This window comes from Chiloscyllium plagiosum, chromosome 32 (genome assembly GCF_004010195.1).
Source record: "Chiloscyllium plagiosum isolate BGI_BamShark_2017 chromosome 32, ASM401019v2, whole genome shotgun sequence".
NCBI lineage: Eukaryota > Metazoa > Chordata > Chondrichthyes > Orectolobiformes > Hemiscylliidae > Chiloscyllium > Chiloscyllium plagiosum.
The window spans coordinates 28,812,070-28,824,534 of record NC_057741.1 but is presented as its reverse complement, the minus strand read 5'-3'; positions in this window follow the sequence as shown (position 1 = coordinate 28,824,534).

Genomic DNA, 12,465 nt, shown 5'->3' with positions numbered 1-12,465 from the left:
GCCTAACCAATGTCCTGTTCAGCCACAACATGACCTCCCAACTCCTGTACTCAATACTCTGACCAATAAAGGAAAGCATACCAAACGCCTTCTTCACTGTCCTATCTACCTGCGACTCCACTTTCAAGCAGCTATGAACCTGCACTCCAAGGTCTTTTTGGTCAGCAACACTCCCTAGGACCTGACCATTACGTGTATAAGTTCTGCTAAGATTTGCTTTCCCAAAATGCAGCACCTCGCATTTATCTGAATTAAACTCCATCTGCCACTTCTCATCCCATTGGCCCATCTGATCCAGATCCTGTTGTAATCTGAGGTAACCCTCCTCACTGCCCACTCCACCTCCAATTTTGGTGTCATCTGCAACTTACTAACTGTACCTCTTTTGCTCGCATCCAATTCATTTATGTAAATGATCATTATCACTTCGCTGCTTGTGGAAGCCTGCTGTGTACAAGCTAGGCAGAAGTGGGTACTGCAGATGCTAGAGATTAGATTCAAGATTAGAGTGGTCTGGAAAAGCACAGCAGGTCAGGCAGCATCCGACGAGCAGGAGAGTCGACATTTTGGGCCAAAGCCCTTCATCAGGAATGACTGTACAACCTGGTCATTGTGTTTTCCATAGTACGACTGTGGCTCCACTTCAGTAAGATATTGCATAAACTTTAAAGAGTAACCTGAGGTCCAAAATGGTGCTATATAACCCATGACCTGTCTTCTGTTCCTCCACTAGCACTGTGCTCCCGGTGATTGTATGATTTTAAGATTTTCATCCGTGATTTCTAATGTCTCCACGGCTTCTTTCCACTGTACCCAATCCAAGCCTACAGCCTATCAATTCTGGCCTCCTGATCATCCCTAACATTTTTTTTCCAAAAGAAAATTTTATGCATAAAACTTGTAAACTTATGGCAGAATTTGCAAGTAAATTCAATGTTTGCATATTCCTTTCCCCATCCCTGTTTTTGGAGAACACCTCCATTATTTACATGTGGGATAGTTTGCCAAAGAATCGATGTGACCTCTTCAGCCCCTCAGCTGCTGGCCTCCCTTCCATTCCACCTAGAGACCCTTCCTTCCAACTACCAACTGGATCATCAACCAACCAGGTCGTACCCAACACCAATTGTGTTTGCCCATCAACCATGCTGCCCCTTTCCCAATACAAAACCAGACCATTCCCTCTCCTTATCTGGAGCTCCACCTACCCCCACCTCCCATTCCTGAAAAGGGTTATACCCGAAACGTTGGTTTCTCCACCTCCTGATGCTGCCTGGCTTGCTGTGTTCTCATAGCCTCCTGTTTGTCTCCAAAGAACCGATAAAGGGCAGGTGGTCAGGTTTAAACATATCACATCGTAGTCTTAATGCTACATTAATGGAAGCAATCTTAAGGACCCTTTTAACAAGATTTTGTCACTTTAATGGAGCCTTTATCCTTTACAATTCCAGTCTGTGATTCTGCTCCGTATCCTCATGATGTTCACAAGTTGTACTGACGTGATGCATTCATGAAACCATCCTGGCCTGCCCCATAAGAACTGTTCAGGCTGGACAGCATTCTCCTGTTCTCATGTCATACTCACTACATTTGCGAAATTTAAATTGGTGCCCTCTTATTCTCGAATCTTATCAATTGACCTGGTGAGAAATGTAAGCTGATCAGGATGCAGGAGTGTGTTTGGCGGGGGGGGGTGGTGGGAGGGGGTGGTGGGAGTAGAGTGTGATTATAGTAGAATTGTACAAATTGTACAGTGACCATCCAGTGCCATTGCTTTGGCAGAGCAGTCAGTGGCTGAGGTGGGAGCACTTTCAGTTTGGCAAAGTTTTCTCCTCCTGGAGGTTCTTGAGGAATTTCATACTCGTCACTTTTATATTCAGGAAGGTCATGTCAAAGTATCTATTGGAGGGTAAATCCTGAAGAAGGGTTACACCCGAAATGTTGACGTCTCCACCTCCTGATGCTGCCTGGCCTGCTGTGTTCTCCCAGCCTCCTGCTTGTCTACTCTGGGTAAATCCCACAGACAGCCAATGTCCAGAAGTTCAAATTTACAAAGGCAGCATGAATGATTAGCATACCTGCTCTGTCCCCATCATCCTTATGATTTTTATTCCCCGATGAGGCCTGTGATTTTTATTGCTCCACCATTGGCGACTGTGGCTTCAGTTGTCCTTACCCTCAGCTCTGAAGTTCCCTCCAATCTCTAGCTCTCTTTGTTCCTTTAAGTCCTTCCCTAAAACCTGCCTCTCTGACTGAGCAATGAGCCAGGTGACATCTGCTTACATGGCTCAGTGTCAGTTTGGTTTTGTAATATCCCTATGAAGCACCTTGAGACATTTATTATTTTAAAGATGCTTTGCAACTGCAAGTTGTTGTTGTAAATGCCAATCATTCTCTCTTTCTTTCACTTCGCAGTGCATCATTTGGTGCAAAGTTTTACCTTGTATGCACCTGTTGGCATAGCATAAATTTAAATATTCCACATAAAGCAAACTACATTTTTAATTCTCAGCTTTGCAACCTACGTTTCAGAAAAAAATATTATTATTGCTTTTAGAGCCCTAAGGGTATTAAAAACTTTAATTCCAACAAAGGCAGTAAGAAATATTGGGAACTGTGATAATGAAGTGTTCTTTCAAACCTTCTCCATTTGCAGTGCCGACTAAATTCACATTCTGCATGTGATGCTTTGTTGCTTTTTATCAAGCAATGGGCATAGACCCCTTGTACTAAAAGATGAGAAAATGCATTCTATTTTGAGACCTGCGTGGGCAGTATGGACTTTGATGTATTGAACTCCCCAGTGGCTCAGAGTAATGGTTGCTCTTACTCTGTGCAACCTATTCTCCACGCACTGTTGGGCTAATAACCATTACTTAATTTACATGCATTTTTGACACAGTACGGGCACTCCAAGGGGGAAGGAATAGCTGTGTACAGCACAACGACAGAAGCTATTTCTCACAGATGTCAAGTGTGATTTTTCTTTCTTTACATACAGAATAAGATCAAGTGGTTGCTTTTATTTTGACCTTCACTCCATTTGTTTTCTCTTTCCAAGTCTGCTGAAAGTAAGCCCTCTGCACACAGGCAACTGATAGTGTGCAACTTGCGAGAACACTGCTGTGGAGTAGACCAGAACCCCCCCTCAAAATATTTTAAGGCATTAGCCTGGAACCTAACTTTTTCTTATTTTAAAGGCAAACATAAAGTGCTGTGTTCCAGATGCAATTCGACTGTTCACACTACTCAGTGTTAAGCAACAGTTTGTTCAAACACTATAGTTAAAATATACATGAAAGAAGAACTTAGATTAACAACTTAATTAGAAAATGTGACAGAATACTAGATACAGTAACTATGACTAATTAACTGTTCCAACATCACAACACCCCATAAACTGACCCCTTGGCAAAAAAGCAAATTCAGAAATCAGATTTTCTCACATGCAACACCTCAAGTAGGAAGACAAAGTCCAGCTTCTAGCTATAACAGAGAGAGGGGAAATAATAGCCTCTGCTTCTCCAGAACTCCATCAGCTTCTGCTGAGTCTAAAAGCTAAAAAGAAACTTGACATTCTGGTCTGTGAGAGCTGGCCACACCCATCCAGGCTGCTTCTATTGTTCCAACTTTAAAAATAACCCCCCAAAGCTTCATAAGCTGTTCACGTTACCATAGACTGCTGAGCACCTCTCATTCAAACATTCTTTTTAAGTACACCTCTTAAAGCCACAACATCGTCACAATGTGAATCACAACGAATGTGAAGGAGCTAAGGATGTTGTCGCTGTTTCTCAGATGGTCTCTTTTAGACACATCCTGATGAAGCTGCAATAGTTTACAGGGATGAGGGCTGGGACTGGCAACACTTGTATTTTGCTGGCTTTGTAGTGGGAAATACAATCAGAAGCTTTGCTTTGTCATTGATGTCCATGCCTTCACCCACCAAAGGCCCAAGCTCAGAAATACCTCCTTTCAGCTCCCCTATTTTAACATCTCCCTTGTTAAAGATGCTCCTCAAAACTCAATGTGATTAAATCTTTTCAATACCAATACGATATGTGGATCAGTGTCAGATCCTGTCAGATAATACTCTTGTGATTTATGAATACAGAGAGGTGGTGGTGTAGTGGTCATGTCAGTGGATCTGTAGTCTGGAAAACCTGGCTACTACAGTGGGAACTGGGCTCAAATCCCATCAGGGCAGGTAGAAAAATTTGATTCTTTTTGATATATGTGTGGAGTTATAAAGCTGACTCCAACTTTAATGCCAACCATGTATGACTCCATCCCCACAGCAATGTGAGTGATTCTTGCTTTTCATGATAAATGCTGGTTTCCATGCTACCTACATCCCAGAATATATTTTTTAAAATGCTATATTCTTTGCTGCCTGTACATTTCAGGAATCGAATTGATTCTAATATATTGGGCACCGTATGATTCAACGTAATGGAAATATAATACAAATATCGATTTCTCACATGTGAAATTGGATACAATCTTGCTCTGCTCTGAACTTGCTAAATTGTCAATGAATAGATGCTGTAAAATATCACTCTGGCACTGGCCTCGTTCATTTATTACAGAGCGATTATTTATGTCTGGAATTTGGACAGGCTCTGTTGAAAGCCTTTTAATGAGAACTCCCGATGTGACAAACAAAATGGTCCCATTAACCAATCACTCTGTTAAACCAGTTCCATTAACACTGTCTATGCTAATCTAGTAACGTGACACATTAGAACCAATGGCATTAATCAATCTTTTACAGTAGGTTGCCACTTGTTGATGAGGATATATAAAGCTGATGGCAATGAGCTGCATGAAAATGGATCTTTCGTGCCCTGACAGTGAGCTCTCAAAATAATTTACTCAACAGCGCTGTTTCGTAAACTTTTATCACAAACGTTTATAGTAACATACTCAATTCATTTTTGGATGTGGGTGTCATTGATAAAGTTGATTTTTAACGACCGTTGCTGCTTTCCCTGAGTAAGTGGTGGTGGGGCTACGTTCTAGAAACTGTAGCAGGATTCAAACCCGGGTCCGTCGAACATGGCCTGGGTCCCTAGATTAACAATTCAGTGATAATATCGCTAGGCTGTCACCCAACTCTAAATGTGAATGTGGTGGAAGTAGTTCAGACAAGGTTTACTGGACCAACATCTGGAATGGGTGGGTTGCCTCATGAGGAACATTGGACAAGCTCGGCTTGTTTCTGCTGGAGTTTAGAAGAGTAAGAAATGACTTAATTGAAGTACGTAAGACCCTGAGGGAGCCTGACGGGATGGATGTAGAAAGGATGTTTCCTCTTGTGGGAAAATCTTAAACTAGGGGTCACCATTTAAAAATAAAATGTTGCCCATTTAAGATAAATGAAGAGAATTCTTGTTTCAACAAAGGGTCATACATCTTGGAACACGCTTCCTCAAAAGATGGTAGAATCAGAGTCTTGGCATACTTTTAAGGTGAAGATAGAAAAGCAAGGCATTTAAAAAGTAATCAGAGATAGGGGCAGTGTTGATTCAGACCTGCTTGATTGGCTTAGGTAAAGACATCTACATTTAGTACAACTCCTTTATTCAAAAGAGCTACCTTAATAGACACAACTCAGAGGTGGGGACTCTACCCACTGTGCCACAAGATCTCGACTACCCTGGATTAGTTAAGTGTTAATCAACCAGATAGAGCTCAGCAATTCTGTCAAGAATGACACATTAATAACATCTGCTGGGGCAAGTTTTCAAACTGCTATTGGAAAGATGTTGTTCAACTTGAAAGGGTGCAGAAAAGGTTTACAAGGATGTTGCTGTGGTCGGAGGGTTTGAACTATAGGGAGAGGTGGAATACGCTGGGACCTTTTTCCCTAGAGCATTAGATGCTGAGTGGTGACCTTGCAGAGATTTAAAAAATTCTGAGAGGCATGGACAGGATGAATAACCAAAACCTTTTTCCGAAGGTAGGGAAATCCCAACCTGGAGGGCATAGGTTTAAGGTGAGAGGGGAAAGATATAAAAAGGACCGAAAGGAGCAATGTTTTCACAGAGAGGATGGTGCGTATATGGATTGAGCTGCCAGAGGAAATGGTGGAGGCTGGTATAATTGCAGCATTTAAAAGACATCTGGATGGGTATTTGAATAGGAAAGGTTTAGTGAGAGATACTGCTAAATGGGACTAGATTAATTTAGGATATCTGGTCGCATGGACGAGTTGGTCCGAAGGATTTTTGTGCATGACTCTGTGATGCAAAATCAGTAGAATGACCTTCTTCAGTTGGGGGGGCTGGGGGGGGTGGGGGGTGGGGTTCTGTGACACCCAGTGAACAAAGCTTTCATTATCTTCACCAACAACTTGGGTCAGGTGGAGTTTTTGACCTCCTCACTGTGTTTATTATGCTGGAAAGTACTCTTATGCTGTTAAATGCTGACTTGCCTGAAGCATATGATTTGCAGAAGCCCCATGTTTAACTGAGACAGGTTTTACAAACAAATATTACAATCATCGTAAAACCTGAAGGTATTTTGTTGTGCTGCAGAAAGAATGATAAATAATTTATTTGAATTACACTTGCTGTCTTTCTGCCACTGGCTACGACGGTGTTTAATCTGTGCTTTTTTACGGGAAAAGAAAATTTCTCAGCACACTGTGATCTAATGTCATGCTGAGAGTTTATTTGTATGCAGACTGCCTGATACTGATATAGAGAAAAGCAGTCACTACTCTTCTCATACACTCTGGCTGAGAAATTGGGGTGTACCCATTTTCTGGGGTGGAAGGGGAGGTCTGGAAGGCATGGGACGGTTGGGGAAAATTTGGGTCATCTGTGCCTAGATGTTGAGTTCTGAGGCACCCCCGTTAAAGAGCCTTTTGTCTACTTTCCATGAAGTCAGCTGACAGAGAAGCATAATTAAATAATTAAACAGTAAATTACAGGTTAAGACTCCTCTGCTGATAAAATCCTCATCACGCCTACATTGGGCTTGACTATTCCTACACACTAGGCAAAAGTGAGGACTGCAGATGCTGGAAACCAGAGTTTAGATCAAAGTGGTGCTGGATAAGCACAGCAGGTCAGGCAGCATCTGAGGAGCAGCAATTGACGTTTAGGGCAAAAGCCCTTCATCAGGAATAGATAAATCAATTATATTCCTATACACTCCTGGTTGGTCTCCCCACATGACCTGCATAAACCTGAGAGTATTTAAAACATTCTATCCTGTATATTAACATGTACCTGTCCCACCCCTGCATCATCACTGTGCTCACTTAATAGTCTGGCTCTCAGACAAACAACTCACTTTGTTTTTGAACCTTTCCATGGCTTTATCCCTCTCTTTCTCTGTATTCTCCTACGATTTTCCAACTCTTTGACATATCTGCATTCCTCTACTTCTGGCCTCTCCCATTGGTGGCTGCATCTTCAGTCACCAGGGTCACAAGTTCTGAAATTCCCAACCTACATGCTTTCGCCTTTCTGTGTCACTGCCCTCCTTTAAGAATTTCCAAAAGCCTACCTCTTTGATTACCTTTCTATAGTCTCACTTATTTTCCCTTTATGTGGCTCACTCTCATAATTTGTTTTGTAGTGCTGCTGTGCATCGAAAGTGCCATAATTGCTTCTGACTGTGACAATTGAGCTTCAGACTACAGGGAATTGAATTGAGGGAGATTGGTGAGTGGGAGTTTGCAATTGTAGGGAGCAGCTGGTTGGAAGTAGGGTAAGAAGGGATGGTTGATAATCTGCTCTTCCCAAATCCATTCAGGAGTCTTCCTGCTGCTTAGCACTCCATTGTGATTTCAGTACCTGGTGGGTAAAATCCTGAGAGAAAACAGGTTCCAGAGAAAAGATACCTTGGTCTGTTTGTTCAGTAAATCTCTCGACACTGCAGCGTGCAGACTCAATCTGCCTTCATTGGACAATGTTCTCAATCCAGCAATCAAAGCAGTGAACCTTCACTGCACTCTCCCTAAGGGCAACTATGTCCTTCCTCAGATCAGGAGACGAAAATTGTACGCAGAGTGACCTTATCAAAACCCTGGATAGTTACATGATTTCCTTGCTCTTTTGCCCCAACCTCCCTGCAAAAAAAGGAAAACAACTATTTCCTTTCAGCATTGCCTGCTGTCCTTCGTGTTACTTAGTGATTCGTGTCCAAAGGCACCCAAATCCCTCTGATTGTCAAACATACTAATCTCTCACCTTTCAGAAAATGTTCTGTTTTCCTATTCTTCCTATCAAAGTGGAGATTTCATGTTTCCCTTCATTATATTCTGTAACCACTTGGCCATTCACTCAACTTGTCAATCCTTCCGCAAGATCCTTTATGTAATAACTTTCATTCACATCTAGTTTTATGGTGACAAAAACTTGGACACATTATATTTCATTCTCTCATCTCTGATGTTAATAGTAAATAGCTGAGGAACAGCCATCTGTATGGCATCTCACAGTAACCTGCTTATTTCGACACCCTTCTCTGTTTATTGGCCAATCCTCAATCTGTGCTGGGAAGTTCTTTCCAATCTAATAAGCCCTAGTCTCACATGATGACCTCAGGTGTACTACCTGATCAAATGCTTTTTGAAAAGCCAAAGGTACAACATATACTGCTTCTGTGGAGTGGATTTTATAGTGTTCCAGACCTCAGCACTCATTGTAGCTGCTGAAAATGCCTTTGTTTCATTCAGACATAGGGGCAGAAATAGGCCACTCAGCACATCCAGTCCACTTCAGTGAAGTCAAGGTTGATTTCATAATCTTCAACTCCACTTTCCTGCCTTATCCCCATAAGCCATGATGCTCTTGATAATTAGAAATCTCTATGTCTGGCTCGAATATATTTAATGACCCAGCCTCCACATTCATCTGCGGTAAAGAATTCTATAGCTGCATAGAACATAGAACAGTGCAGCACAGTACAGGCCCTTCGGCCCTCAATGTTGTGCCTGACCTTTTATCTTACTCTAAGATCAGACTAACCTACGTACCCTTCATTGTACAATCTTCCATGTGCCTATCCAAGAGTCACGTAAATGTCCCTAATGTAACTGACTCTACTACCACTGCTGGTAGTGCATCCACGGGTTCCATTCTCTCTTTAACGAATCTAGCTCTGACAACTCCCCTAAACCTACTTTCAATAACCTTAAACTTATGTCCCCTTGTGATTGACATTTTCTCTGGCTATCTACTCTATCTATGACTTCCATCATTCTGTACACCTCTATCAAGTCATCTCTTGTTCTTCATTGCTTCAATGAGAAAAGCCCTAGCTCCCTCAACCCTTCTTCATAAGACATGCCCTCCAGGCGACGCAGCATCCTGGACAATCTCTTCTGCACCCTCTCTAAAGCTTCCATGTCTTTCCTTTAATGAGGCAACCAGAACAGAACACAATATTCCAAGTGTGTTCTAACCAGGGCTTTATAGAGGTGCAACATAACCTTGTGGCTCTTAAACTCAATTGCCCTGCTAATCAAAGCCAACACAACACATGCCTTCTTAACAACCTGGGTGGTAACTTTGAGGGATCTATGGACATGGATCCTATGATCCCTCTTTTCCTCCACACCACCAAGAATCGATTCTGCATTAAGTTTGACTTCACTTCACTTCACACTTTTCCAGGTTGAACTCCATCTGACACTTATCAGCCCAGATCTGCATCCTACCAAAGTCCCATTGCGATCTACAACAGCCCTCCACACTATCCACCACTCCACCAACCTCCGTGTAATCGGTAAACATACTAACCCACCCTTCCACTCCCTCATCCAAGTCATTTATAAACATCTCAAAGAGCACTCTTCTCTGACAGAAGAAATTCCTCGTCTTCTCTGTCTTAAATGGGTGTCTTCGTATTCGGAGATTATGCACTTTGATCCTCGACCCTCCTACAACCTTTCTGCATCTACCCTGCAGCTATGAATCTTAGATTGTAAAAACTTGAAATAACATCACAACTACTGGAATAAGTAATCTCGGGTCCATGCAATATCAATGACCATTCAGGAAAAAGTGCTGAAAAGGTGGGTTTTGTAGCCTTAACATCTTGTGCCATCCTGTTATCAGATCGCACACTGCTTTTCCATAAATGACAACTTTCATATTGCACTCTCCAATCTTACAGATGGCAATTTTATTTGTGTTGCCCAGAGACAGAGAACATAAGGCCAATCTGACAGCAACAATTATATGGGGATGGATGAATTTACAAGCAGTAGAATTCAAAAGGACTTCAAATATAAGATTCATTATTGTGATAAGATTCAATCAGGAAATAACAAATAAATGATTTTGTTCACAGAACAAGCTTTGAATGTTATGAACAAGCAAGTCAGCTTCAGGTTTGATTTTTATGCTTTTTTAACTCATGTTGGCTCCAAATTGTCAGGAGAAAAAGGCTATATGTGAATCGCTAAAATAGTGCAGACTCCAATGTCATCCAAGGTGTAATAAATAAAACAAAGAACTGCAGATGCTGGAGATCAGAAACAAAAATGGAAATTGCTGGAGAAACTCAACAGGCCTGGCAGTATCTGTGGGAAGAAAACAGAGTTAACATTTTAAGTTTCTGATGAAAACATCCATTAACTCGAAATTTCTCTCCACAGATGCTGCCAGACCTGCTGAGTTTCTCCAGCAATTTCTGTTTGTACTCCATCCATGGTTTAGCCTGACAGTGAAGTACTCTATTGTTGATTTGCTTTTGCTGCCATTTTAAATGTTTAAGTCTCCCCACACTGATTGGCTCATGGTCTAAGAGGACCGGCTGGGAAGAAGCTATGTAGTTTGCTTCATTGTTCAGCAGGTCGCTAAGGAGGTCCATGACAAGAGCAGCTCAGTGAACCTTCCAGTGGGGATGAGCAGTCTATCCTGCTTCAGTCTGTATCATCTCCTTTCAACAGAGTGGGTAAGATTGGCAACCCATTCATGAGCAATTATGCAGCGATTCCAAACCAGTTGGTTGAGCGTTGTGTATGACTGCACCAACACAACTATCCCTGATTTGCATGAGATGCTCCAGACCCCAAGAATTGATATTACTCTTACCTCTGAATCAGCCGGTTGTGTGTTGAAATCCCTAAACCGGTGATTTAAACCTAAATTCTTGGATGATACTTCAAGGCAGTCCTGAGAGAATGCTGCACTGGCAAACACTGCCGGGACAATGGTTCAAGAAGGCAGCTCTCTACCACCTTCTCAAGGGCAATTAAGGACGGGCAATAAAGGCTGGCCTAAGCAGAGATACTCACATCCTATGAGTGAGTTAAAAAGCTGATGTTAAGCTGAGGCTACATCTGTCCTCTCAAGTGGATTGAAAAAAATTATTGGAAGATAGAAAATAGGAGCAGGCGTAGGCTATCAGCCTCCTCTGACAATCAATGTGATCATGGCTGATCCTGGCATGAATATTTTGAAGAGCAAAGGTCATCTTTCTGGTATTTTGACCAGAGTTGATCCTGGACTGGTGATGGACATCAGCAGTACACGTTACGTATAAGATATGTTGTCACAACTTGCCAAGGCTCCTTAGTCACCATCTTTCAAACCCAATGTGTTTACCATCTGGAAGGACAAGGACAACAGATGCATGGGAGCATTGTGGCCCATATGTTCTCCCACACACCATCCCAACTTTGAATTGTATTGCTGTTCCTTCACTGAGGTGGGGTGAACATTCTGGAACTCCATTCTGAACATCACTGTGGGTGCTCCTACACACCAAATATTGTAGGGATTCAAGAAGACAACAATGTCCAGAGCAATTAGTGATGGTCAGAGTATTGAGTACAGGAGTTGGGAGGTCATGTTGCGGCTGTACAGGACATTAGTTAGGCCACTGTTAGAATATTGCGTGCAATTCTGGTCTCCTTCCTATCAAAAAGATGTTGTGAAACTTGAAAGGGTTCAGAAAAGATTTACAAGAATGTTGCCAGGGTTAGAGGATTGGAGCTATAGGGAGAGGCTGAACAGGCTGGGGCTGTTTTCCCTGGAGCGTTGGAGGCTGAGGGGTGACCTTATAGAGGTTTACAAAATTATGAAGGACATGGATAGGGTAAATAGGCAAAGTCTTTTCCCTGGGGTTGGGGAGTCCAGAACTAAAGGGCATAGGTTTAGGGTGAGAGGGAAAGATATGAAAGAGACCTGCAGGGCAACTTTTTCATGCAGAGGATGGTACATGTATGGAATCAGCTGCCAGAGGAAATGGTGGAGGCCAATACAATTGGAACATTTAAGAGGCATTTGGATAGATATATGCCCTACCTGCTTATCTTCCTTTCCACCTATCCACTCCACCCTACTCTCTGACCTATCACCTTCATCCCCACCCCCATTCACCCATTGTACTATTTGCTACCTTCCCCCACCCTCCTCCCTGACCTATCACCTCCATCCTTCCTCTCATTTATCTCTCCACTCTGCAGGCACTCTGCCTCTATTCCTGATGAAGGGCTTT